This window comes from Momordica charantia, assembly GCF_013281855.1.
Source record: "Momordica charantia cultivar OHB3-1 chromosome 10 unlocalized genomic scaffold, Mcharantia_2.0 BLBB01000010.1, whole genome shotgun sequence".
Classification (NCBI taxonomy): Eukaryota; Viridiplantae; Streptophyta; class Magnoliopsida; order Cucurbitales; family Cucurbitaceae; genus Momordica; species Momordica charantia.
In genome coordinates, this window is record NW_028275158.1 from 13,444,081 (window position 1) to 13,471,915 (window position 27,835).

At 38.9% G+C, this 27,835-nt stretch overlaps 2 long non-coding RNA genes and 1 other non-coding gene across 3 annotated transcripts; all 3 read left to right on the forward strand.

Annotated features, from left to right (window-relative positions):
• Window positions 1-97: 97 nt before the first annotated feature.
• Window positions 98-27,450, forward strand: LOC148208595 (uncharacterized). The gene is made up of 2 exons (XR_015788184.1): window positions 98-312; window positions 27,138-27,450. It is a non-coding gene; the product is annotated as an uncharacterized LOC148208595 (long non-coding RNA).
• Window positions 713-2,413, forward strand: LOC111025089 (uncharacterized). The gene is made up of 2 exons (XR_002603446.2): window positions 713-2,095; window positions 2,183-2,413. It is a non-coding gene; the product is annotated as an uncharacterized LOC111025089 (long non-coding RNA).
• On the forward strand, window positions 10,675-10,781 carry LOC148208596 (small nucleolar RNA R71). The gene has a single exon (XR_015788576.1). It is a non-coding gene; the product is annotated as a small nucleolar RNA R71 (small nucleolar RNA).
• Window positions 27,451-27,835: the final 385 nt, after the last annotated feature.

The window sequence follows — 27,835 nt, forward strand, 5'->3', positions numbered from 1 at the left end:
TTAAAAAGTTTTTAAATCTTTATTTTTTTAAATAATAACCCAACTAAAGGTTTTTACAATTTTAAATTGCATCCAATTGTATTAATAAAATGTTGGGAGAAGTGATTTTAAAATCCCTAATCCCCTTTTTCTTCTCCCCATTAGAAGTCTCTTCCTCTCGTTGTCTTTCGAGTACCAACAACGTCACCCAGTCCCGCCACTGTCGCCTAGCCCCGCCGCCCCTCCAATCCCCCCATTCCTTCTTCCTCTCTACTGCGAATCCCCCGTCCAAATCGAACCTTCAAACTCAGCCTCCTCCATTCCAATTTTGAGGTACTTTTCTTACTCGATAGTTTTTTTTCTAAAAGGTATTGAACCCATATATTTTAGATTCATGTAAATCTCGTCTGTTCATATTGATTTGATTCATGTAAATTTCTCTATCTCTCTACTATATATACATAGTGTTGAAGTTTTCTTAAATTCGTTGTTGAAACCCTAGCTCTTTGTTCTTCTTATTGATTGATTGAAATTCATCTGAATCTTGTATGACTTTTCTCTATTTGCTATGCAAACCTTAGGATTTTGCCGATTGAAGTTGTTTTGCTTATTTGATTAACTATTTTTCTTGTTTTCTTTTTCGGTTTGAGATTTATGCAATGAATGTATGGAGGTGAAATTTCTTATTTAAGCCTATATGGTTTCTTCGAAATGAATGACCACATGGGTGAGTTAAATTTTTCTTTGATATTTTTATATTTGTTGTTCGGTTGTGTTGCCTTGAACTCGTAGTTTGTAATAATGTAAAAATAAATTTATATTCAATAAAGTTGTGGTTTCATATTCAATAAATCTGTTGTTGAATTTATAACATAGCATTGTCTAAATCTATAAAAGTAAACATCCAATGTTGGTATGATGTAACCGGGATAGTATATGTAACGTCCCAAGTTTTCGAGTTATCTTTATCTTAAGTTATAAATTGGTCCTTTAAATTTTTCCCCTAAGCTGATAATTAAATTCTTGGATTTCTAATTTAGAGTTCTAATTTTGGGTAAATTATAATTTAAGTTTAATTTTGTTAGTTAAGCTAAATCGAGTTTTCAAATTTTGGGAAGATATTTTTAATTAAATCTTAACCTAAAGTTTTTGAAATTTAATTATCTCTTTTGGATTTTATTATTGTGTTTTAAATATAAGTTATACTTCTAAATTATTTTTCCAAGTTTTTGTTTGGTGGATTTCCTTTTAACAAAAGGATTAAGAAAATTTTCTCCTTATTTATAAGGACATTAGCATAGTTTTGGTTTATTTATTTTTATGTTTTGGAAAAGGAAAAAAAAAAAAGAAAGTAGAACAAAAAGAGAAAAGAAAAGAAAACAAAGAGAAAGGAAAAAGAAACCCTAAGCCTACTCCATTTTCTCCTTCCTCAACCGACCCCTTCCTCGTTAGTGTTTCTCAGCCGCCTCCCAGTCCCCATCGTCAGCGACACGTGTAAGCCCTGGACCAACGGCGAACGGTGAACCCACAAACTTAGCAACTCTCCGGCAACTCCCTTGTAGCACCCACGACTCTTCGGCGGCAGCAGGGCCGTAGCAACTCGACCATTTACGGCAGCGCAGTTCTTCGGCAAACACTCACGACCCGACGATAGTGGGATTTGTCCTCCGGTGGTTTTTGCTTCACATCCGGCGACTCGATCTGTTACGAACCCCTCAAGCGGCGACTTCTCTTCTCCCCACGGTGACGTAGCAAGGCGGACAACGGCATAGCAGGGCAGACAACGACGTAGAAGGACAGCCGACGCGTTTCTACTCTAGTTTTTGCGGCGGTTTGTGGCGGAGTACGGCTGACGGCAGTGTTTTGACACTCTCTTGATTTTTTAGTAACAACCGACCCCTAGCAACTTAATTTAGGAGGTCCACACCCTTGTGGCGACGACAACGGCTGTCGAGGTGTTTTCCTTCTTTTTTGCTGCTGTAAAACGTCGAAAGAAAAAAAACATAGTCCTTGGTGTTCGCCGTTTACTCACTTCCATTCGAGGCTTGATTCGCGCTACCCACACCTATTCGAACTAGGTCTAAGCTACCCACTCCCAATCGAAGTCAATTTCGAGGTAATGAGACGTTCCAACCTCATTAGAATTGTTTTTTATAACTAAAAGTTGGTGTTAACCGGCTATCTTTTATCTCTTTATGCATAGGTGTTGAATCAATGCAAGATTTAGGAGCGTGGCAGTGGGTAAGCAGTACTAGGGGCGGGTGCGTGAGTGATTGTGTGTTGATGTTATCGAATAAGTTTTTGCGTTGTTATTTTTCATTACTCTCAACTTGTATGTCTACTTCTATTAATCAATGCAGGCTTTGTGTCTTGTTGTGCTTGACTCTGTAAATGATACTATTATATTTGTCAAGGTTGGACTTGGTTTTCTTAATTGTTGACTGTGATTGCTGAGCTAGATTAGTTGTGATTAGCTAGGATGTTGTGAGGCATCCGTTGGATCTTATGTTTTTTGAGTGTGACTGGTGTGTCGATTTTCTAGGATATATTGGACGATCCATTATAGCTATTCTTAGTTTGATAATATGTACTACTGTTGTAGGTTAGTGTTATGGAATGATCTCTGGACATAATGCATGTATTATACTTGTCGGTTAAAATATGTTGGCTTTGCCTCATCTTTTAGCATGATCGAAAGTGGTCTGTTGTTGCTAGTGAGTAGAATGCCTAATATTATGGAACGACTGATTGTGGTTACGTTTCACTTGATATAAACATGTTGGATTTTCTTGCTATGACTAGCATGATGTGATGACTTGTGCTAGGATCCTTATTGACAATTAGGAATGGAATGTTGGTGTTAGTTTGGAACGAAAAGGATATTGGATGATTCTATTTGATGATGAGTATTGGGTCTTGACGTGGTGGCGGTCAAGGACCAATACGCTGAGTAGTCGTTGAGGCCTTGGGTACAAAAGGTCATGGGTCGATGCACAGTTCAAGGTCTCGAGGGCAAATGGTCAAGGCTGTTACGTCACTACTGGGTGTCGAGGCTCCGGGTGCAAAAGGTCGAGTCTTGGTAGAGATGAGTGTCAAGGCTCTGGGTACAAAACGTCGGGGGTCGGCATGATCAGTCTATTTGATGAGTAGTATTGGGTCTTGACGTGGTGGCGATCAAGGACCAATACGTTGAGTAGTTGTCGAGGCCTTGGGTACAAAAGGTCAAGGGTCAATGCACAGTTTGAGACCTTGAGTATAAAGGTCAAAGTCGAACACCATGCTTCTGAAGAGAAGCGTCGGGGCCTTGACTACAAAAGGTCAAGGGCCGATAGGATTCGAAGAGTTAGACTTGGAGGACTAACATAATGTGATGGGATTGAAGTAGCTAGGAGGAGCTAGAGATCAGCAGGGTCGAAGTTACGTGAGTCTTGATACCTTGTATGCTTGTGTGTGTGAATGGATAACCGTTATGACCTATCGTTGCATGGTTACTAGCTATCGTATTTTGATGATAGTTGCGATTAAGAGCATGCTATGTGTGTACGGTTAGTGAGGGCTACTAGCGGGTCTTGTGGTCGGGGTTACTTTTACTGCATGTGTGGGTTAATGAGTGTTATAATTTATTGATGCATGTATGTCAGTTTAATATTTTATAATGAATGTTGTATGTGACTGGCGTTATGCTGAACGCACGCACTAAGCGTGGTAACAATTCTATAGATGTAAGCGCACACCTGTCAGAGTAATATAAAATGGATGAAGTATCCAAGTATCGATCCTCAAGGACTTCTAAATAATTTCCAAACTCTAAAGTTTTAATGAATAGTGAATGTTGAGATGAATGATTCTTGTAAAATGGGAAGTGGTCACAAATAATGGTTTTGGATTTGGGATTTGGTCTTATAATGGTAAAACCTAGCATGAATTACTTCAAGTTTGATAAGCGCCAAGGTTGCTCGGGTTTACAAAGCTAGAGGTCCTTCTAGGATCCTTGCAAACATTCACAAAAACGACTAACTTACCGAATGATTCCAACCAAGAGTAAGGTTAGAAGATGAATCACTCTTAGATCGGACTTAGAATCTACGATGGTCACTCCTAGATCCTAAGACGACTCACTCCAGAATTAGCTTGATCGAGACTAATCCAATGAATCGGTTTAACATCAAACCTAAAGCAAGATTTGAAAGAAGCAACACCAAAAGTGTTAAGGAACAAAAGTTCTTGAACTTCAATATGTTTTTTTCTCCCAAAACAAGGTGATTACAAGCCTTTAAATAGGCCAAAGGGTTGTTCAACATGAGGAACACCAAAAGTCTTTCAAATCCTATTTAATGCAAATTCTAGAAAATAAGACATGCAAATTAAAACATGATTGCACATCAAACTAGAGAACTAAATGTGAATCCCAAAACGTAAAATTGCTTTAAATTGTCTTGGAAATCACATGTAGGAGGCACTTTACGTTTGGATGAGATTTGACAAGCTTTGACATCACAAACTCCCAAGAGGTGCAATCTGCAAAGGCACCTGTTCACCAATCTGCACACTTTTTTTGTCCTCCGTGCCATCTCTCAAAATAGACAACTCTTCCCGTGCCATCTTTGCTCCATTCTCTTCTTGACTCATTAAATTAACATTGTAAAGAATTTTTGCCTCAGAAATCTTTGTCTCCTCGTGTGCATTAGCTAGCCTTTGAAGATGTATTATGAAAACCTCTTGAATCTTCTTTGCTTTGCTTCTTGTAATTGGTCCCCCGGGTATAGTCAATGGATCCGTGGTTGGATTCGCATCAAAGTTAGCCAACAAAGAATCAAGGATATGCTAAGGACGATATGCATTTTACTTTAGGAACCAACGACTACGCTTTTCACTTGACTTATGTCTAAGCAAGTTCAAAGTCCTAAGACATTCCCTAATATGTCAATTATGAGAGATATCTTAGTTTTAGGATGGAAATAGTCGCAACCTCGGGTTAAGGTCCTATGTCTAGGCTACTTAAGCGGAACCCTTATGTCTAAGGCGCTCCTCTCCTCGGTTTAACCACTCAACAATGCAAATAAGCAACCTTTTCAGTATTGACTTGTTAAGACTTACAGTGGCCTTCTCTAAATCCTAACTTTTTGGGAAAACATGTTGAGCAATGAATGGAAAGCAAAAACACTACTTCTTAGCAACCCTTTTTAGAAATAAAAAGCTAACTATCCATAACCGGGCTAGAGACGGGAATTTAGAAAGACATATTGAAGAAAATACAACAAGTAAAATAGTTGAATGTGGAATGCATGTGTGAAAAACAAAAGTTAACTAACAGAGAGTTTTTCTCGGGATTGAGAGCTTCGCCCTTCTCTCTCAAGCAAGGGGGAGTGTCACGTGCTCTTTCCTCCAAAAACACAACTTTGTTAACTAAAAATAAAGTAAAGGCAAAGGGAAGATAAGCAAAGTGCTGGATTTTTATATATTTGAATAAGTAGAAATAACTAAGTACAAATGAAAACAAAACAAAGCTCAATAAAGGAATGTAAAGTGCTCGGGATTTAAAAATCAAAAGCAACTAATGAAAGCAACTCAAAAGTACTTAGAAAGCAACAAAGAAACACTAAAAATGATCAAGAGAAGGAAGCAAGGCTTGATGAATTTGGTGGAGAAGCTGCTGGAATTTATAGCTGTGCAGAATTGGTTAGGTAGGTCCTAAAACGATGGTGAATCACCCATTTCCAACTCCTTTGACTGACTAAATCGTGCTCAAACTGATAGTGGAACACTTCTTTTACACGTATGCATCGCTTGGAACCACCAAAACGCATTGGAAGACGCATTTCATTAAGGGCAAAGTGGGAAGAAAAACAGTTTTCTGCAGCCTTCCCAGGCGCCTGGCGCCTCCCATGAGGATGTTTCCTACTTTTTGCTTCTTTTGATTAATTTCCACTCCCAAATGGTCCTAAAATGTCATAAATATAATATAAGCCAACCACAAACCATCATATATGAATTTTGCATGAATTGGAACTCTAATGACCGAGAAAAGTCCGGAACAAAACTAAAACATAGTAAAAACAGCATCTAAAACCTTCTTTTTACGCATGTAAATAAGCGTAATCACACCCCCAAACTTAACTTTTTGCTTGTCCTCAAGCAAAACTTAGCAACTTTAATCAGCTTTCTAACACATGGACAAGGTAAAGCAAAAGCAACCGAGATGTTCAATCATAAATTGTCTCAGGGAAAAGATGTCAAAGCCTACCATTCTATTGCCTTTGTAAGCTTAGTCAGTATAAACCAAGTTTGAAATGATAAAAATTTTCTCTTTCAAAATCCTTTTTCCTTTCAAAAACAGAAAACGTTTTCAAATATCCTTAAGGAATCTGCACACTCCATTTTTACATTGAGACTTTTACATCTGAAAGACCGGCTACTAGCCCCTGAGGTTTCCACACACTAACATCGGTTTCAACCACAGCTACTCGTAGAAAGACTTTGAAACTAACAGCTAGGTCATAAGACGACGACAATGAGAAACTTGAAGTCACTTATCACCATCCTTACTGCTATTTTCAATGTCAACACCTAAAACTAAATGGGTGTCTACAGTAGGACTCGAAAATCATAAATACATTTTCTTTAACTTTCATTGTTTTTACCACTCTACTCTTTTCTTTCTAACACAAGTATTTTCCCCACTCTTATTTTCTCTCAACAAGACTCTTTTTACTCTTTTGCAACTTTTTTTTTCATTTTTTTTTTCTTTCTATTTTTTAAGCTAAGTGCTTTTCAACACTTTCTTTCTTTCCAACTGACTCTTTTTCAAAAGAAAATAGCATGATTTTTCAAATATAAATAACACTTTATCGTTTTGAAACAATGACTGACACAACGACTGTCCCCCCAAACTTAAGAGAGACAGTGTCCTCACTGGGAAAAGACTTTTGCATCGGATGAAAAAGGTTTAACAGTAAAAAGGACAAGGACTTCCTATATAGGGGCAAATAAAAAGCTTAAAGTTTGTAAAGATCAAAAAGACATAAAAGAAAATGAGTTTATCATATAAACGAAGGAAATAGCTCAAAGCTTAGTCAGGCATAGAACAGAAAACTCAACAATCTCTTATAATCATCATTGACATGAAATCACATGCACAGCACAGATGCTTCAAAGTAGGCATGTGGAAAGCTAAACTAAGGTTAAGTGAAGGCAGACTTTAAGTGATAAGAAGATAAACGATACTATTTTATTCATGCTTCAGCTGAGCTCGAAACATAATCAATACAAAAAAAACATGCGTAGTAATGCTAGAATATGCAAACTACGTCATTAACCAAAAATAGTAATACACAAAAAAAATAGCAAAGAAAGAACCTCCCCTTCATGAAGTTGGAGGTTGTGGACTAGGATCAGTGTCAGTACTGGAAGATGGATGACCAAGGATAGCAGCTACCGCTGGAGGCCATGAAGGTAAAACCGTAAAATCCAATGAAACCCTCAAGTTGTAGATATGTTGCACGACTTCTCGAACCTGATCTCGCAGCTGTTGGTTCTCCTCTCGAAGACGACGGATCTCCGATGTAGGAGACGTCCCAGTACCTTCCCTTCTTTGTAGCGCATGAGCGATAATTCTCCGAATATTCTTCTCTTCCACAACTGGAACATTCCCTAATATTTTTCGAAATGCTGGAAAAAACAGGGCAGGCGCCAGGCGCCTGCGTGATTTTTTTTTCTCAAACGGCAGGCGCCAGGCGCTTGCGTAATATTCTCTTTTTGTTTTTGTTTTTTTTTCCTCTTTCCCTTTTTTTTTCAATGTTTTCAAAAACATTCTCTTAATAAGAAAAACTTTTTATAATTAAACAAAAAGAATGTAAGATACAAAAACTTCCTTCCTTTACTTTTGTTCTTTAAAAAACGGATAAGAAGGAAAAACATTTTTCGCAAACATTTATTGACCTGAAAATTGAATAGAGGTTTTTCCTCTATCCACTGTTCTCCAAAATAAGGCTTAAGTCTCTGCCCATTTACTTTAAAAATACTTCCCTTAGAGTCAACTAGATCCACTGCCCTATATGGGTAGACTTTAAAAATTTTAAAGGAACCAGACCATCTAGACTTAAGTTTCCCAGGAAAAAGTTTCAACCTAGAATTGAATAACAGAACCAGATGACTTCTTGAAGATTGTTTGGTCGAAGACGCCTATCATGCCACTGTTTAGTTTTTTCCTTAAACAGCTTAGCATTCTCATAAGAAAATTGCCTGTGTTCTTCTAATTCCAACAATTGTAACGTCCTCGCTTTACCTGCCAGACGGTCGAGCATCTGGTCAATAAACGGTAGAGGAAAATGGTCTTCTTCGTTACCTTGTTGAGTTTGCGATAGTCAATGCAAACTCTCCACCCACTCACAGTTCGGGTTGAGATGAGCTCATTCTCCTCGTTGGCTACCACGGTTATACCCCCTTTCTTTGGTACACACTGTACTGGGCTTACCCAGCTGCTGTCGGATATTGGGTATATAACACCGGCGTCAAGCCATTTAAGAATTTCTTTCCTTACAACCTCTTTCATCTTCGGGTTCAACCGCCTTTGACTCTCAATAGAGTTCTTAGCATCTTCTTCCAATAAGATTTTGTGCATGCAAAAGGCCGGGCTTATCCCTCGGATATCTGCTATCGTTCATCCAATGGCCTTTTTGTGCTTCTCCAAAATCTGCAATAAAGAATATTCATTACTAGGTGATAAATTGGAAGCTATAATAACTGGTAAAGTGTCGTTATCCCCTAGATACGCATATTTCAAATGCGACGACAATGGCTTCTGCTCCAAAGTGGGTGGTTCCACTATGGACGGAAGTAACGACTTGCATTCTTCTTTTTGTATTTTTTCAACAGGATTAGTCACATCTTCCGATCCTTCTGCTATCTTATCAAGCTCTTCTTCAATCTCTGTAACTAACAAGTCATAAAACTCATCAAACATAACAGGATTCAAGCTAGTTATAGCAGAGCACTCTTCAAAGTCTCCTGGTAATTTCATGGCGTCTAGAACGTTAAATTTAACTTCTTCATTATTTACCCTCATTGTAATTTCTCCCTTCCTCACATTAAAAACTGTATCCCCAGTTGCTAGAAATGGTCTTCCCAAAATAATGGGAACGTCTAAGTCCGCCTCGCAATCTAGGATGATAAAGTCCGCAGGGAAAATGAATTTGTCCACCTGGACTAAAACATCTTCTATCTTTCCCTCAGGTCTTATGATAGATCTATGTGCTAGTTGGAGGGTAATCGTAGTAGGTCTAGCTTTTCTTATGCCTAAAGATTTGAAAACTGATAATGACATAAGATTAATGCTAGCGCCTAGATCACATAATGCCCTGCCTAAGTTTTTTCCTCCTATGGAACATGGAATGGTAAAACTGCCAGGATCGTTACATTTCATGGGTAGCGGGCTGCCTACAGCTTCACTACTACATTTTGTCATGGCTACCAGTTCATGCTCTCCTATCTTTTTCTTCCTAGAAACCATATCTTTCAAAAACTTAGCATAATTTGGCATCTGTTCTAGAGCATCTACTAATGGTATATTTATATGCAATTGTTTTAAAATATCTAAAAATTTTCTAAACTGGGAATCATTATTTTTCTTAACTAATCTTTGTGGAAACGGGGGAGTAGGGGTAAAAGAAGGTTGTACCTGTGGAGGAACACTCGGGGTGTCCTCATTACCTTTTCTAAATTTTCTTTTTCTGGTGTTGTTGGATTTTCTGGTATCTTTACAGTTGGTTCAGTGGACGGAATCTGTACATCTGTTGTTGGCATTGTTGGTCCATCATATGCCAGTCCACTCCTAAGGGTGACAGCTTTGCACTGTTCTTTCCCTTCTCGTTTGGGTAATTCAGTATGGCCTGGAAAAAAACCTTGTGGTCTATTCTTCAATTCATTGGCGAGCTGTCCCAATTGGGTCTCGAAATTCCTCATTATGCCACTTGGGATTGTATCACTGCATCGGTTCGGGCCATGTACTCCTTCATCATATTCTCAAGATTTGAGTTGTTATTTTGAACTGGTGGAGTCTGTGTTCTCTGATTGTGTTGCTGTTGCGGTGGCGGGATGTATTGCTGTATAGGTGGAACATAGGGCTGCTTGTTCTGCTGGCTCCCTTGATTAAAACCGCTCGAACCTCCTTGACCTCCCCATGAGAAATTAGGGTGGTGCCTCCAACCTGGATTGTAGGTGTTCGAATATGGGTTAAAGTTCCTATTGTTCCCATGTCCTACATAAAAAACGGAAGCAGGATTATGTGGACAATTATCATAAATATGGTTTTCACTGCAAAATGAACAAATGAGATCGTTGACTTGGCAAACAGGGGCAGGAGTGCAATAATCCGACTGCACAGGTTGTGTTGGCGTCGCTAATGGATTCTTTATTCCCAACGCCATCTCTTTCAGCCTCTGGTTCATTGTAACCATCTCTTTCTGCATCGAGGTCGCAATGTCCAGAGCCAAAACTCTAGCTGGATCTTGCTTCTTTGGTGCTGCCCTAGATCTTTGCGAACACCATAGTTCGTTGTGTGAAGCTAAGTCATTTAGGATTTCGACTATCTCGTTGAATGTCTTCTTTGTAAAGGCTCCATTGGCAGCATTGTTTAGCATCATCTTAGTAGGATGATCTAAACCTCTAAAGAAATGTTCTATCTGGATGCATGCCGGCAAGCCATGGTTCGGACATTTCCTGATTAGTTCTTTAAATCTTTCCCACGCCTCGTGAACAGGTTCACGATCATACTGTCTAAAGGAGATGATCTCCTCTCTGATATCAGCGTGGCGAGTAGGTGGGAAGAATTTTGTTAAGAACTTCTCCACTAACAACCCCCATGTGGTGATGGATCTCGATGGAAATGCATTGAGCCATGCTCTAGCTTGGTCCTTCAAAGAAAATGGAAAAAGTGTTAGTCTAAGAGTATCGTCTATTATACCAGGTAATCGAAATGCATTTGCAATTTGAATGAATGATTTCAGATGATCATGTGGATCCTCATGTTCCTGTCCTCCAAAATGTCCAATTGTCTGCAACATTTGGAACATATTGGTTTAAGCTCAAAGTTTGCGTGGGCTGGAATAGGGTTGACTATCCCTGAATCAAAGTTCTGAAAAGCCGTGGCGGCATATTCTCGCATTGCCACGTCTCTGTTGTCCGCCATCTGGATATGGTTGAATTCATCATTTCTTGCATGATCCCTCATATTACCGTTAACAGCAGGTGGATCAACCGGATCACGAGGTGGAATATCTGCCATTGATGTGCTCGTATTCTCTACCTCACTTTCAGGACTGATTTCACCTTCTCTCTCTTTTTGCTTTTCTAGTTGTTTTCGAAGTCTTTGCTCCTTTCGAGTTTTTCGAAGGGTCCGCTCCATCTCAGGGTCAAGGGGTAGAAGAAAAGATCTTGTGGTCATGCACTTTAACTTACCCTTGTGAGATAAACGACCAAAAATATAGAACAAAAACGGTGGATGGAAATTACACCCAACAACAATTCAAAAAAATAAAAACTAAAAGAATTTGAAAATAATTTTAAAACTAAAGTCCCCGGCAACGGCGCCAAAAACTTGACTGGCGTTATGCTGAACGCACGCACTAAGCATGGTAACAATTCTATAGATGCAAGCGCACACCTGTCAGAGTAATATAAAATGGATGAAGTATACAAGTATCGATCCTCAAGGACTTCTAAATAATTTCCAAACTCTAAAGTTTTAATGAATAATGAATGTTGAGATGAGTGATTCTTGTAAAATGGGAAGTGGTCACAAATAATGGTTTTGGATTTGAGATTTGGTCTTATAATGGTAAAACCTAGCCTGAATTTTCAAGTTAGCCAACAAAGAATCAAGGATATGCTAAGGACGATATGCATTTTACTTTAGGAACCAACGACTACGCTTTTCACTTGACTTATGTCTAAGCAAGTTCAAAGTCCTAAGATATTCCCTAATATGTCTATTATGAGAGATATCTTAGTTTTAGGATGGAAATAGTCGCAACCTCGGGTTAAGGTCCTATGTCTAGGCTACTTAAGCGGAACCCTTATGTCTAAGACGCTCCTCTCCTCGGTTTAACCACTCAACAATGCAAATAAGCAACCTTTTCAGTATTGACTTGTTAAGACTTACAGTGGCCTTCTCTAAATCCTAACTTTTTGGGAAAACATGTTGAGCAATGAATGGAAAGCAAAAACACTACTTCTTAGCAACCCTTTTTAGAAATAAAAAGCTAACTATCCATAACTGGGCTAGAGACGGGAATTTAGAAAGACATATTGAAGAAAATACAGCAAGTAAAATGGTTGAATGTGGAATACATGTGTGAAAAACAAAAGTTAACTAACAGAGAGTTTTTCTCGGGATTGAGAGCTTCGCCCTTCTCTTTCAAGCAAGGGGGAGTGTCAAGTGCTCTTTCCTCCAAAAACACAACTCTCTTAACTAAAAATAATGTAAAGGCAAAGGGAAGATAAGCAAAGTGCTGGATTTTTATATATTTGAATAAGTAGAAATAACTAAGTACAAATGGAAACAAAACAAAGCTCAATAAAGGAATGTAAAGTGCTCGGGATTTAAAAACCAAAAGCAACTAATGAAAGCAACTCAAAAGTACTTAGAAAGCAACAAAGAAACACTAAAAATGATCAAGAGAAGGAAGCAAGGCTTGATGAATTTGGTGGAGAAGCTGCTGGAATTTATAGCTGTGCAGAATTGGTTAGGTAGGTCCTAAAACGATGGTAAATCACCCATTTCCAACTCCTTTGACTGACTAAATCGTGCTCAAACTGATAGTGGAACACTTCTTCTACACGTATGCATCGGTTGGAACCACCAAAACGCATTGGAAGACGCGTTTCATTAAGGGCAAAGTTGGAAGAAAAACAGTTTTCTGCAACCTTCCCAGGCGCCTGGCGCCTCCCATGAGGATGTTTCCTACTTTTTGCTTCTTTTGATTAATTTCCACTCACAAATGGTCCTAAAATGTCATAAAGATAATATAAGCCAACCACAAACCATCATATATGAATTTTGCATGAATTAGAACTCAAATGACCGAGAAAAGTCCGAAACAAAACTAAAACAAGTAAAAACAGCATCTAAAACCTTCTTTTTACGCATGTAAACAAGCGTAATCAGTATGCTCAGCCTGTTGTTTGTGATTAGTTAGAAAGGACTACTTACAGAGTATTTTATATACTCAGCCTCCTTGCAATTATTGTTTCAAGTGAGGTTGCGAGTTACGATCATGGTGATGGTGCGAAGGAGACTCGAGAAGAAGGTCCATAACTAGCTTCCGTTTAGTTTTAAGTTGTGTAAAATAAGTTGTTAGGAGTGATTGTTGATTTAGTTTATGTCTTCTGTTTTGAGCATTGATTTGTGTGAAGTTCAAGGAGTTATTAGAATGTTTTAAATGACTTTTCTTTTAAGTCTGGACTCTTGTAAAGATTGGGGCAAAATACATTTTTGGTCCCTGAGGTTTGAGTTAGGTGTCTACTTGGTCCCTCAAGTTTCAAAATGAACACTTTTGGTCCCTAAAGTTTGAGGTAGTTGTCTAATTGGTCCCTGAAGTTTCAAAACGAACACTTTTGGTCCTTGAAGTTTAAAGTACGTTTCAACTTGGTCCCTAAAGTTTTAAAATAAACACTTTTGGTCCTTGAAGTTTGAGAAATAATTCTAAATGATCCTTGATCTTTTTTTATTATTAATTAAATAATATTAAAATGACGTGGCAAATTACAATTAAATTGTTTAATGTAGTTGCTGATATGGCAAATTATATAATTAAATAATATATGTCCGGTATAAATGATGGACGGTGGCGGCAAAGACGTGGTGGTCATCAGAAAATGGTAGGAGAAAGAGAGAGGAAGAGATGAGGAGAGGAGAGAAAAGTATCATAACCTACACATATATTATTTAATTAACATAGTTTGCCACATCAGCAACTACAAAAACAATTTAATTGTAATTTGCCACGTCATTTTAATATTAGTTAATTAAAGGTAAGAAAAATGATGGAGCATTTAGAACTATTTCTCAAATTTCAGGGACCAAAAGTTTTCATTTTAAAACTTCAGGGACTAAGTTGACACCTACTTTAAACCTCAAGGACCAAAAGTGTTCGTTTTGAAACTTCAGGGACCAATTAGACACCTACCTCAAACCTGAGGGACAAAAAGTGTTCATTTTGTAACTTCAAGGACCAAGTAGACACCTACCTCAAACCTCAGGGGCCAAAAATATATTTTTCCTGGGGCCTTTGGTTCTGTTGAGAAGCTTAGGGAGTATGTTTAATGGTATTGGATTTGCTAACTTGGAAAGGTTGAAGAATGGATTCATTGTTTTACTTTGATGTTATTATCAGAGTGGCATAGTGCTAGCATGGTGGATTTAATTGCTTAGTTGATTTGTTATCATCTTGCAGGGTTATGCTTTTGTCGAGTAGGTTGTTGGTCTATCCTCGTTTACTCGATTTAGCTTTGTTTGGACTTAAATAGGAGAGTTATGTGTCTCTTGTCCATGGAAGACAAGTTGTTTCGTTCATTTGTTAAGTGTAGTGTTCATAGGTTTATGTTGAGCAAATAAAAAGGCTGAATTAGTAAATAAAACGTTAAATTATTAGGTTCGTTTAGTGGCCTTTATGCCTTGGGAGAAAGTATAGAGCAAATAAGTTTAGTAATGTTCCTTGTGTAAGTTATCAAAATTCGGGGGCGTTACAGTTGGTATCAGAGCGGAGTTGGTCCTGTAGACTGGCCTAAAACCTAGGTCGTTTAGTGTTATGATCTTTCTTAGTCTCCTCTCCATCACCAGATACGTGAGCTTGTTATCTTACAATTGGATTATTGACTTATAGACTTGTTATACTCTCAAAATTTACAGGAGTTGCTTATGCTTGCTTTGCTTGTCTTATGTATTGTTGTTATTGATGCTTTACTAGGCATAAGAGTCTCCCTTAGATGCATAGATAGTTTTGTGCTTAACTAATGTGTGCTTCTTGTAGAAGTCTTTGGTTGTTGCCTTTGATTAAAGACTTTGTTTATGGATAAGGACGTTCCCAAGGGAACCAACTGACTAGTAACCTAGTACTAGTAGCCTTGCTAGTAATCTAGTACTATTTCACTTAACAACCTTGCTAGTAACTTAGTACCATTTTCTTAAATAAAAAAGTGTACCAAATGACTACGCTAAGAAGTCAGCAAGTCAGTGACTTCAGGGAACCAACCACTTGCGTTGCGGCGAATAGGGTGCCTTGTTTATGGATAAAGACGTTCCCAAGGAAGCACTATCTCAAAAGAATGTTGATCCATCCTCGGGAGTTAAGAGGAAGTTTTCTTCGTCACTCCCCGATCAAACCTCTTCAGCCCCTTGGCAACAGGCACAAGAGTAAGGTACTCGCCCATTGTGCTCATTTTGTCAGAAACGTCATACTGGGCTATGCTGGAGGAAAAAAAGGGTATGCTTCAAGTGCAAGAAGGTGGGCCATTATGTTAGAGAATGTTCGATGATTAGTTCGAACACCTAGACCACATCTCAAAAGATGCTTCCAGTGGCACCAGTGCATAGGAGTGGACAAAAGGAAGACGTCCTTGCACTCACTCAAGAAGAAGTAAAAGATGTGGAGGTTGTGGTAGAAGGAACTCTTTTCCCTAAGTTTTATATCTTTTAAGCACTTGTTGGGACTTTCCCTTTCCCTTGGTTTTGTCGTTGTAGGAGGTATTTTAGTTTGTTGAGTTTTTGCTTGTGTGGTGGCTCAAGGTGAGTCATTTCATTGTTCCTTATTACGTGTTGGCGAGTGACCTTGGAGTTGGAACTGTGGGATTATTTGTTGTTCGTTATTTAAGTAGTGTAGAAAAGTTCTTTATTATTCTTTGAACCCATCAGAGTTTAGGATTTGCTTTAAAGTCAAAGGGAGACTTGATGTTCACCAGGAGAATTAGACGTTGGGCCTCTGCTTGTATTGGTAAGCAAGTTAAATTTGAACCATTGGATTGTTCATTGTAGGTCTTCATACCTCAGGCTTAGTGTTAGTTGTCAGTTAAATAGTGAAAGTGAGAAAAGCGCTTTAGGTGAAGTCCATCAAGAGTTAAACAACTCCTATAAAGGCAAAAAGATGAACAACGACCAGCAAATGTTTAGACAGTGAGTTGAGTTAGCTCAGGTAGCTTAAAACTCTCATGACTAGAGAAGGACCTATTAAGATCTTGGTTAGAGAAACTAAAACTTTCAAGAGGCAAGAAATTTTCCTTATTAAAGTTGTTGCAAGGAAGCAGCTAAGCAGCCTAAGAAGATTTTGGACAAACACCGAGGATCACTGACTAGTCAACTTTCAAGGACGAAAGTTCTTAAGGTGGGTAGCCTGTAACACCCTAGTGTTTAGAATTGTGTGACTAGTCAACTTTAGAGGAAGAAAGTTTTTGTAAAGTGGGTAGTCTGTAACATCCTAAGTTTTCAAGTTATCTTTATCTTAAGTTTTAAATTGGTTCTTTAAATTTTTCCCCTAAACTGATAATTAAATTCTTGGATTTCTAATTTGGAGTTCTAATTTTGGGTGAATTATAATTGAAGTTTAATTCTGTTAGTTAAGCTAAATTAAGTTTTCAAATATAAGTTATTATTGTGTTTAAGTTTAATTCTTTTGGATTTTATTATTGTGTTTTAAATATAAGTTACTCTCCTAAATTATTTTCCCAAGTTTTTGTTTGAGTAATTTTCCTTTTAACAAAAGGATTAAGAAAAAGTTCTCCTTATTTATAAGGACATTAACATAGTTTTGGTTTATTTATTTTTATGTTTTGGAAAAGAAAAAAAAAGTAGAACAAAAAGAGAAGAGAAAAGAAAACAAAGAGAAAGGAAAAAGAAACCCTAAGCCTAGTCCATCTTCTCCTTCCTCAACGCCTTATAGCCGACCCCCTTCCTTGTTGGTGTTCTCTGATTACGCTTGTTTACATGCGTAAAAAGAAGGTTTTAGATGCTGTTTTCACTATCTTTTAACTTTGTTTCAGACTTTTTCTCGGTCGTTTGAGTTCCAATTCATGCAAAATTCATATATGATGGTTTGTGGTTGGCTTATATTGTATTTATGACATTTTAGGACCATTTGGGAGTGCAAATTTGTAACGCCCCAAGAATTTCACCATTTCCAAACAGGGACCGTTACTAAGCCTACCTAAAATTTTCACATAAACAAGAGAATTTTCTTCACAACAACACTAAGCAATAAAACTACCACGCTTCTGCTGCGCTACTCTGATTTCCAACACTCACGAGAGCTTGAACAATTAGAACAACAACACTAATGTTTTAAGAGAAACTCACATCCTATACAAATAAACCATTTAATACCGACTTCACATTAACCAAACCCTTCAAGGAAACCTTACTAACTATAAACCATCCACTAAATGAATATTAACATCTTGAATGGCAATGAAGCAAAAGCTAATTCAAGTACGATCAACTTAAACAAATGTATTCATAAATATCCTAAGTGGATTACAATCCCATAGTTCAAGAGGCTAACAAAATTAATGCTCTAAAAGAACAATGAATCGGCAACCTTACGACATCCTTTAGACAATAAAACTAAACAAAACCAACCACTACCAACTCAACTACAACATTAAATGGCCACAACTATCCTAACTAAAAGAAATTTAATTGCACACAGCATAGCTAATGGTCTTTCTGATCAAGCCTCCTTCTCGCCATCACCATCCCAAGAGCTAGCCTGCGAATTGGAGGGGAAAAAGAGGGATGAGTACAACCACAGTACTCAGTAAGCAGCCCTTATCTGAAAGGTCACGCACAAACAGCATACTTATCAAGGAACAACGTGTCATGCTTATTAAAGGATCAACACACACACATCATGCTCAACCAAATCATGAAACAATCACAGTCATGCTTTTCATCACATTATGCATTCAAACATAGACACGTTCTATAAAATTCAGTGACAACCACAACCAGGAACACATTAACTACTAGTACCAACCTCTAGTCTCCCTAACATCTCAAGTACCTCTACGCTTATCACAGCTACTCTAGCCTTCCACAGTTAACTCCTTCGAGCAGAGTCGGCCCCTGACCATTTATACCCAGAGCCCCGACCCTGCAGCATCGGCCCTCGACCATTTATACCCGAGGCCCCAATGACTTCACCGTCTATTGGCCCTTGACCATTTTTACCCAAGGCCCCAATAGTTCTCCTTTCGAAAGACTCCTCGCATCGACCCCCGACCATTTATACCCGAGGCCTCGACGCTCATCTTTATCCAATATTGGCGTATCGACCCCCGACCATTTATACCCGAGGCCTCGATACCCAATTAGTGACGTATCAGCCCTCGACCATTTATACCCGAGGCCCTGACACTCACCCATTCACTTCGTAACTTTCATAACCCACATATCATTTCTAGCCTCCAACCAGGATTTCAGTACTACTTCCCTAATAACACCAACCACCACAAAGCCCAACAACAACACAACCACTAGTAAGATTTCAATGCATCACGGGTCTCAATAACACAAAGTTTGATAACAACCAACCTGCTCACAGCATAGCGCACACAAAGCTTCAACAAACAACCCTATGACATTCTTCACATAACATGCTTTTCACAACATAACAAATCCTAATCACTTCCAACCAACCATACAATATCAGTAAGTTCCTAAAGTTGCAGACAACAAACATGAATACCAGTCATATACATATCCAATATATAAAATAACCGCAATTTACAATAACAGCATCGACCTCACAAACCTGTCCAACAATTAAAATAATAAGAGAAACATGTTTATAATGTAAAATCAGCAAGAACAATTTCTATTAACACACATCAATGCACACACGCGCCCCCGTGCTACTTACTTTGTTATGTCCCAAAATTCTCATAAGAGTCCTACTTGCTACTACGCCATGCCTCATGCATCAACAATCTCATAACAGTCCAATATGCGATACACCAAAATGATCATATGTAAAAGCCAATCAATCTAAAATAGTCCAACATGATCCAACAGCTCCAGCAGGCATCGTTCACAGAAAAAGCACAAACAACCACTTAACCCAAAATATAATTGATAAATACGCAGCATACATCAAACACAACCGATTTCTCATAAATATTCAATACGCTTTCGAAACAACAGATTATAGTACCGGTATACAAATTTCATCATGAAAACCAATTAGAACATAATAGCAATTCAATCATAGTCATCCAGGATTACCTGGCTACAATTTATTCACACAACCACATACTTTTCCCAAGATATATCAACAGTTTTATCAACAATGACGTTTACTAAATGATAACAACGACAAGCGACATGCAAGTATCACAAATGGGCACACGAACAAACAACCATATCATATCAGCACACAACAACCAATCCCTCCAGTAAGAAACTACTTACCACAAAGTTCTAATGCGCTACCAAGTTCACCGAAGGGTTCCTATTATCTCACCCTAAAACCTCTTGGTTAGGAGTGGGTCGACGTCGAGGGGGTTCGGGCTCCCAATCTGAGTTCAAAAGACCTTAGGCTTGCCGTCCCGATGTCTAAAAGCGATGGGTAACGCAAATCAAGGTCCGTGTGGGTGTCGGTCAATGCCAAAATGTATCAGAACGAAGATATCCTCGCGAATCTGCTACTGTTTGCGTCGGGATTGCAAAAAGAACGAGTCGCCGGAGCTGCTATTCGCCGGAGACAGCCGTCGGGAGTTGCGCACGTTGCCGGGGTTGAGGCTGTAGCAGCAGGTCGTCGGGGCTGCCGTGGATCTGACCGTTCGTCGTGCGCCGCCGCGAGGAGACGTTGCAAGAAGCCGGCGCTGACAGATCTTGGTCGTTGCAGTTCGCCGGAGGAGGAGCCGAAACTTCTCTGTTCGTCGTGGGTATCTTCTGTCCGGTAAGCACCGTCGCAGGTCACGAGCTCCCACCACAGATCGCCATTCGTGGCCGCGGAGTTTCCGTTCGTCGAAGGTGCGGTGGCCGTGGAGAGGTTCAGCTGCCGCCGCTGCTGGTTCGTGGTGGAGAGTCGTGTCGCTGTTGCTGTTTCCGTTCGTGAGGGACTGTCGTTTGTCGGAGAAGGGGTGGCCGGCGGAAGATCGAGGAAGAGTTGGACGAAAATCAAAGAGGGGGGGGGGGGGGGGGGCGGCTGGATAAGGAGAGGAAGAAGGGGGAGGAGAAAAGGTGTTTTAGGGTTTCTTTTGTTTTCCAACATTTTCTTTAACTTGTTTAACCTAAAAGCCCAAACCTTTATCCTTGAAGGTGGCCAAACTAAATAAAACAATGACCCAATAATTATAGTTTAAAAAAAACAAATAAAACCCACGACCTTAAACAAAATAGTTAACTTAAACTCTAAAACCCAAGAATAATAATTCAAAGAAAAGTAGAATTTATGAAGAAAAATCCTAAAACCCCTGAATTTAAGATTTAATTAAAAATCTCCTACACAGGTCGATAACTTAAATTATCTCAATCCAATGAAATTAAACTTAATTCTACTTTAACCAAAAATTAGAATTTCAAAATTATAAAATCCAAGAATTAAGGTTATCAGCTTAGGGGAAAAAAATCCAAAGACACTATTTATCTCTAAAAAGACAAGTCAGAGAACGCGGGGCGTTACAAAATTAATCAAAAGAAGCAAAAAGACGGAAAAACCTTCATTGGAGGCGCCAGGCGCCTGGTAGGCTGCAGAAATCCTGGTTTTCTTCCAACTTTGCCCTTAATGAAATGCGTCTTCCAATGCGTTTTGGTGGTTCCAACTGATGCATACGTGTAGAAGAAGTGTTCCACTATCAGTTTGAGCATGATTTGGTCAGTCAAAGGAGTTGGAAATGGGTGATCCACCAGCGTTTTAGGATCTACCTAACCAATTCTGCACAACTATAAATTCCAGCAGCTTCTCCACCAAATTCATCAAGCCTTGCTTCCTTCTCTTGATCATTCTTAGTGTTTCTTTGTTGCTTTCTAAGTACTTGTGAGTTGCTTTCATTAGTTGCTTTTAGTTTTTAAATCCCGAGCACTTTACATTCCTTTATTGAGCTTTGTTTTGTTTCCGTTGTTACTTAGTTATTTTCTACCTATTCAAATTTATAAAAATCCAGCACTTAGCTTATCTTTACTTTGCCTTTTACTTTATTTTTAGTTAAGAGAATTGTGTTTTTGGAGGAAAGAGCACGTGACACTCCCCCTTGCTTGAAAGAGAAGGGCAAAACTCTCCGTTAGTTAACTTTTGTTTTTCACACATGCATTTCAATTTCAACCATTTTACTTGCTGTATTTTCTTCAATATGTCTTTCTAAATTCCCGTCTTTAGCCCGGTTATGGATAGTTAGCCTTTTATTTCTAAAAAAGGTTGCTAAGAAGTAGTGTTTTTGCTTTCCACTCATTGCTCAACATGTTTTCCCAAAAAGTTAGGATTTAGAGAAGGCCACTGTAAGTCTTAACAAGTCAATACTGAAAAGGTTGCTTATTTGCATTGTTGAGTGGTTAAACCGAGGAGAGGAGCGCCTTAGACATAAGGGTTCCGGTTAAGTAGCCTAGACATAGGACCTTAACCCGAGGTTGCGACTATTTCCATCCTAAAACTAAGATATCTCTCATAATAGACATATTAGGGAATGTCTTAGGACTTTGAACTTGCTTAGACATAAGTCAAGTGAAAAGCGTAGTCGTTGGTTCCTAAAGTAAAATGCATATCGTCCTTAGCGTATCCTTGATTCTTTGTTGGCTAACTTGAAGTAATTCGGGCTAGGTTTTACCATTATAAGACCAAATCCCAAATCCAAAACCATTATTTGTGACCACTTCCCATTTTACAAGAATCACTCATTTCAACGTTCACTATTCATTAAAACTTTAGAGTTTGGAATTTATTTAGAAGTCCTTGAGGATCGATACTTGGATACTCCATCCATTTTATATTACTCTGACAGGTGTGCGCTTGCATCTATAGAATTGTTACCACGCTTAGTGAGTGCGTTCAGCATAACCTCAGTCATTCTCTCCATCGCCTCCCAGCCTCCATCGTCAGCGACGCGTGTAAGCCCTGGACCGGCGGTGAATGGTGGACCCATGAAGTTAGCAACTCTCCGGTGACTCCCTTGCAGCACCCACGACACTTCGATAGTAATAGGGTCGTAGAAACTCGACCATTTATGGCGGCGCTGTTGAGTTTATGTCCAAAAACTCAGAGTTTGTAGATGCCAGATATATTTTTACCATTCAATAAAGTTGTTATTGAAGGTTATAGTCAATAAGTAGTTATACGTCCAATAAAATGTACTTACTAGAACTAAATCCAATAAACTAAGGATCCTAGACTATTACGTCAGACTAAAACTTTATGTAGAGACATAAATATGGATCAAGTTTGATTTAACAGTCTAAATGGTTTATAGTAGAGGAATAAGGTTGGGTGCCTTATTATAGGGACATTATGGATGCGGCCCACTTTGTAGCTAGTATAAACGATGTGATCCTAATTCGTTCATGTGAAGACATGCGAGTGGAGGCGTCCTGTGCAAAGAGTTTGCATATGACCAGACAATGAGATAGTCACTTTTACTTTATAACACCGTTTACTTTCTGAAACTGACTATCTCGACTTTGATGGCATAGGTAACTCGAGCTTAATCCTGAGCTAACTATGAACTTCTGTTTACTCGGGATTATCCTTAGATCTGCATGGGTGAGAGCAGCTCAACATCGCTGGCACAATAAGCCTCCCATTTTAGGGGTAGGACCAGGTAGATAACTAGGGAAATAGGGTTCAAGAAGGAATTCACTTCTACCCAAATTATGGGATAGTAGAGAGGTTGTTCTCTTAAGGTCTGAATCCAAGTCTTGAATAATTGGCGCCACCCTCATCGAAAGGTTCGAGAGGATTTTTTTTATTTGATAGTTGGACTACAAATCATTGCTCATTGGATGATCAGTGGGACTTGAGGAACAAGAGGTAATTACAGGGGTAAAACGGTATTTTGACGCAGCTGTAATTACGAACAACCTGTGAAGGGTCGACCTACCGATCATGGTTATATCAAATGGACATAATATATCTATAGGGAGGAGAGTGTAGCTACGGGCTTTAGTGGAGTGACCCGGTAGTTAACGAATGTTGGTTAACAGGTTAAACTCTCGGATCATTGGAGCTCATGATCTGTAGGTCCATAAGGTCCCCTGGCTAGCTCATATAGGAATAAACTTGGAATAATTTGAAGGAATAATTCGAATCGTACGAATTAGATTAATCATATGAGATATGATTAAGAAATTGATATATGATATCAATTGAAAAAATTTGGTCAAAATATTTAAATCGGATTTAAATATTAAAATTATGAATGCGAATACATAATCGGAGGCATGAATTTCATCAAACAGTCAGATTTCGGAAAAAGTCAAATAGTTGACTTTGACCAGAGAAAGTCAAAGGTTGACTAAGAAGATTAAAATAATGTTTTTAACCAAGTTGGTGGGAAATTCCACTAACTTGTTGAGTGGAACATTTAAATAATCTCGAAAAATCCATTTTTTGATACTTAACCAAAGCATGCATGAGTGTAATGTGTGTTGTAAGTTTTTGGTGAACTTAGACATGCATTTTGACACTTAGTCATGCCATGTATGAGTGGAGTATGTGTTGTAAGCTTTTTGGGATAACTCCTTTTAGCTCCATATTTCTCTCAAATTCTCCTTCTCTAAAAAGAGTCCCACCACTCTATTCCAAGCCTTGAGAATAGCTAGGAAGACCTCTTGGTGGTTCTCATTAGAGCTAATTGAAGAAATTTGAAAAGCTACAAAGGTATGTAATTTTCTCTACCTTTCTCTAAGCATCATAATGTATGATCATGCATGTTTAATCCTAGGTTGTAATATGCATCTAGATTGTTATTTCGATCCTTGCTCGCTTCCGGTGCGCATGTATGTATATTTTTCATCATGTGGTATCATAGCATCTAGAATAACATTCATTTGCATATGGTGGGTACAAATTCATTTGATGAATATTATGATTGAATTAAATTGGATGTATTACGGTTTTGACAATCCTCTTAATTTTGGCCTGTAATTATGTCCTTTTATTTGTAATTTTTCTTCCGGAATCATTAGAGTTGAAATTAGGATGTATTTTGGTCAAATTGGAAGAGATAAAGGTTGAAAATTAGCTTCAGACCCGCCTGCGGCAAATATTTCGATCCGGTTCGGTTTTCCTCCCTTTTGGTCCGGTTCGTGCTAGTTTAAGCCAGTTTGGGTTCTTGGAGGTCCAGTTTGAAGGGGTTCAAGGCCGGTTCAAGGTACTACAAAATTGTTTTGTAATAATTTAGTTTAATTTAGTTGTGAGGATGCCAAAACTGGTCCAATTTAATGGTTGATTTAATTATGCATTACGAATGTATGAATTAAATGTTTTATATTGAATGTGCATAATGTATGCCATTTAGATTTAAAATCCCACCATACGATTAAGCATGTATCATGCATTAGATATGTTATAAGTAGTTATACTGTATAGTATGCATGATAAGTTCAAATTATGATTTGAATGTATGGTTATGGAGCATGCCTAAAGTTTATAAGTGTTATAAAAGAGATAGACATGAAAATCCATAACAAAGATAATATGCATGCTCACATAGGGTTAATTGGCCAATGTAAAGTTTTCATAGGCAAAAACTAGGTCGTTAACTCATATATTGGTAAAACATGAACACTCACCCGATAAAATCTTGTCTAATGCTGAGGGTATTTAAGTTGACGGTTTACGGAACACCCCCTACCTGGTGATTGAGTCGGTTCTTGAGTTGTGTTAACCAATTTCATAAGCATGCGTGAGCGGTATGAGGTAATAAAACTGGTTTATCACCTAGACATCGTAGGTTTAAATCCAATATAAGAGTTATATTTAGATTAATCACCTAGACTTAGGATATATTTATTTAGCCTGAATATATGCCTAAAGTGAAATTATACCCTAAACCATCAAGAACACTTCAATTGGAGATTAGTAACGTATTATTAGCTCTAGCGTCCCTAAGAGTTCACAACGTGAGATCCATGCTTGGCTTCGTGCCGCCTTGGGAGCGGCCTCCGTTCCGAGACTGTTTGCATGGGTTATGAACATGGTGAATAGGGGAAGTAGTTCATAGTAAGTGGGTGAAGGATTACTGTCAACAAAATCCTACAGTTTCTTCCATTAGGTCGCACCGTGAGAGTTCTATAATGCGCCTGCATGTCTGTTCTGGAGCAACCTTACCAATTGGAGGGTGGTATTATAGAATTCGGAACACCACGAACTCCTAAAAGGATAGGATTTCTTGGATTCGTTTTCAATCTTGACTTTCAATTTCTGGAGCATATTGATCCTAATCTTAGAAGTCTGAAAGTGGAAGGTCACACTTACCTGAATTACTAAAAGTTATAGGAATAAGAGTTATTCTTGTATTAGCATTTGGTCAAGATTGTCTTGATTCAATAGAGGAATGGTTGACTGCTCCTTGGTGGATGCTGTTCTAAACCATTGAAGTATCGTTGCAAATATAAATAAAAGTTGAGCAGCGGCGACGCGACCTTCTCCTCGGCGGCGTTCGAGCAGCGGCGATCGGCGACCCACGGCGTTCCAACGGCTACAGTAGGTATAGCGACGGACGGCGGCATGTTGGACCGGACAGCATCGGCGACCGATCCGACGTGTTTCCCTCCGACGACCTCGAATCTCACAGCCAGCACCCGAGCAGTAGCAGTTTGCAGCGATTTCCTCGTTTCGATACGTTTTGGCATTGACCCACAACCGTTCGAAGCCCGATTTAGGCTACCCACACCTTGGCGAGCTAGATCTAAGTTACCCACACCCCTACGAAGTCGATTTTGGTGGTAATGAGTCATTTGAACCCTTTTTCAATTGATTTCGAAGGCTGAATAGTGTACGTAACTTGCTGTATTTTTATGTTTTAGTGCTTAGGTGTGAGATCAACGCAAAACTTAAGGGCGCGGTTGTGAGTAAGTAGACAAGGAGCGTGTGCGTGCATCAATGTGTGTCAGATGGCCTCTAATGTGCTGTTTTTGTGATGTTCGATATTATTTTTGATACGCTGACGTGTTAGGTAGCTCTCGGTTGTGGTAATCTGTATTCTTGGAGTATTGTTGAATATTTGTCGGTGATAATGGTGTAATTTCTGCTTTGCTAAACTGCTGAGAATTGCTGTGGGGATGTTTGTTGTTTGAATATGTATGAATTGTTCGGCGTGTTTCGTGTGTTTATTATATCTAGCAATGCTTATTGAATATTGATGTTGGATATTAAGTGTTTTGGGTGAACTGTGTTGGGCTCTAATTGTTTAAAATTTGTTTGGTTATGCTTGTTCTGACAAAACTCATTGTGGAGCTGTTGTTAAGAAATGTCATATTCTGAAAGCATGATTGGTTTATCATTCCATCATTAGAATGTTGTTTATGTTGTGGAAGCATACTGAATTGTGTTTGAGAGCTGAAAGAAGCATGGGTCATGGCTTAAGAAAGTATATGGTAAGACTCTGGTGAGAGTTGGACTCTTGGAGAAAGTGAATGTGTGAGTGTCAGGGCCTCGGGTATAAATGGTCGGGGGCTGATACGTCACTAATTGAGTATCGAGGCCTCGGGTAAAAATGGTCGAGGGTTGATGCGAGGAGTCTTTTGGGAGGAAAGCTATTGGGGCCTTGGGTAAAAATGGTCAAGGGCCGATAAATGGTGAAGTCATCGGGGCCTTGGGTAAAAATGGTCGAGGGCCGATGCGGTAGTGTCGGGGCTCTGGGTAAAAATGGTCAGGGGCCGACTCTACTCGAAGAATTGAACTGTGGAGGGCTAGGATAGCTGTGATAATCGTAGAGGTACTTGAGATGTTAGGGAGACTCGAGGTCGGTAGTTAATTTGTTCATGGTTGTGGTTGTCGCCGAATGTTATAGAGTGTGCCTATGTTTGATTGCATAATGTGATGAAGAGCATGACTATGAATGTTTTCATGATTTTGTTGAGCATGATGTGTGTGTGTGTTGGTGAGGGCTACTTACGGAGTATATTTATATACACAGCCCCCCCCCCCCCCCCCCCCCCCCCGCTGCAATTATTGTTTCAGGTGAAGGATTTGTTGGCGACCATGGTGATGAGACGGAGGAGACATGACGAGCGAGGACCATAGGCTGCGTAGTTACTTTTGCTTAGCTTAAGTTTTAGATGGTTAAGACCCTATATTTTGGTCGATAAACTATTTGATCTTATCTGAATAATTGGGAGGTTCCCACTTGTTGTTTATTTTATTTCGGGATAGATGTTTGTTTTAGTTTTCTACCATTCATTGAGTTTTGTCTAGTTGGAATAATAAATTTGCCTCGTGAGGCTGTCCATGGATGTTGTTGATTGATGTTCTATAGAATTGATTCATTGTTAAATTGATGAGAGGTGAAGCTTGGTTTTATATATGTATAGTACAGGGAGTTGACACCTCGTGTTTGGGATCGGGTTTAGGCAGTTGGGTAGTTAACGTGACCTAGAAGTGTGTGGGAAATTCTGGGCGTTACAATTAAACGTGGAAAAAGAATCTCAATACAATACTAGTCGTCGATGACCTACGATTCGTCTTAACTGAGGAATGTCCACAAACCCCTGCTGCAAATGCCAAACGAAATGTTCGGGAAGCATTTGATCAATGGGTCAAGGCCAACGATAAGGCCCGTGTCTACATTCTTGCCAACATGACTGATGTATTGGCAAAGAAACATAAACCCTTGATGACTGCAAAAGAAATCATGGATTCATTAAAGGCAATGTTTGGGC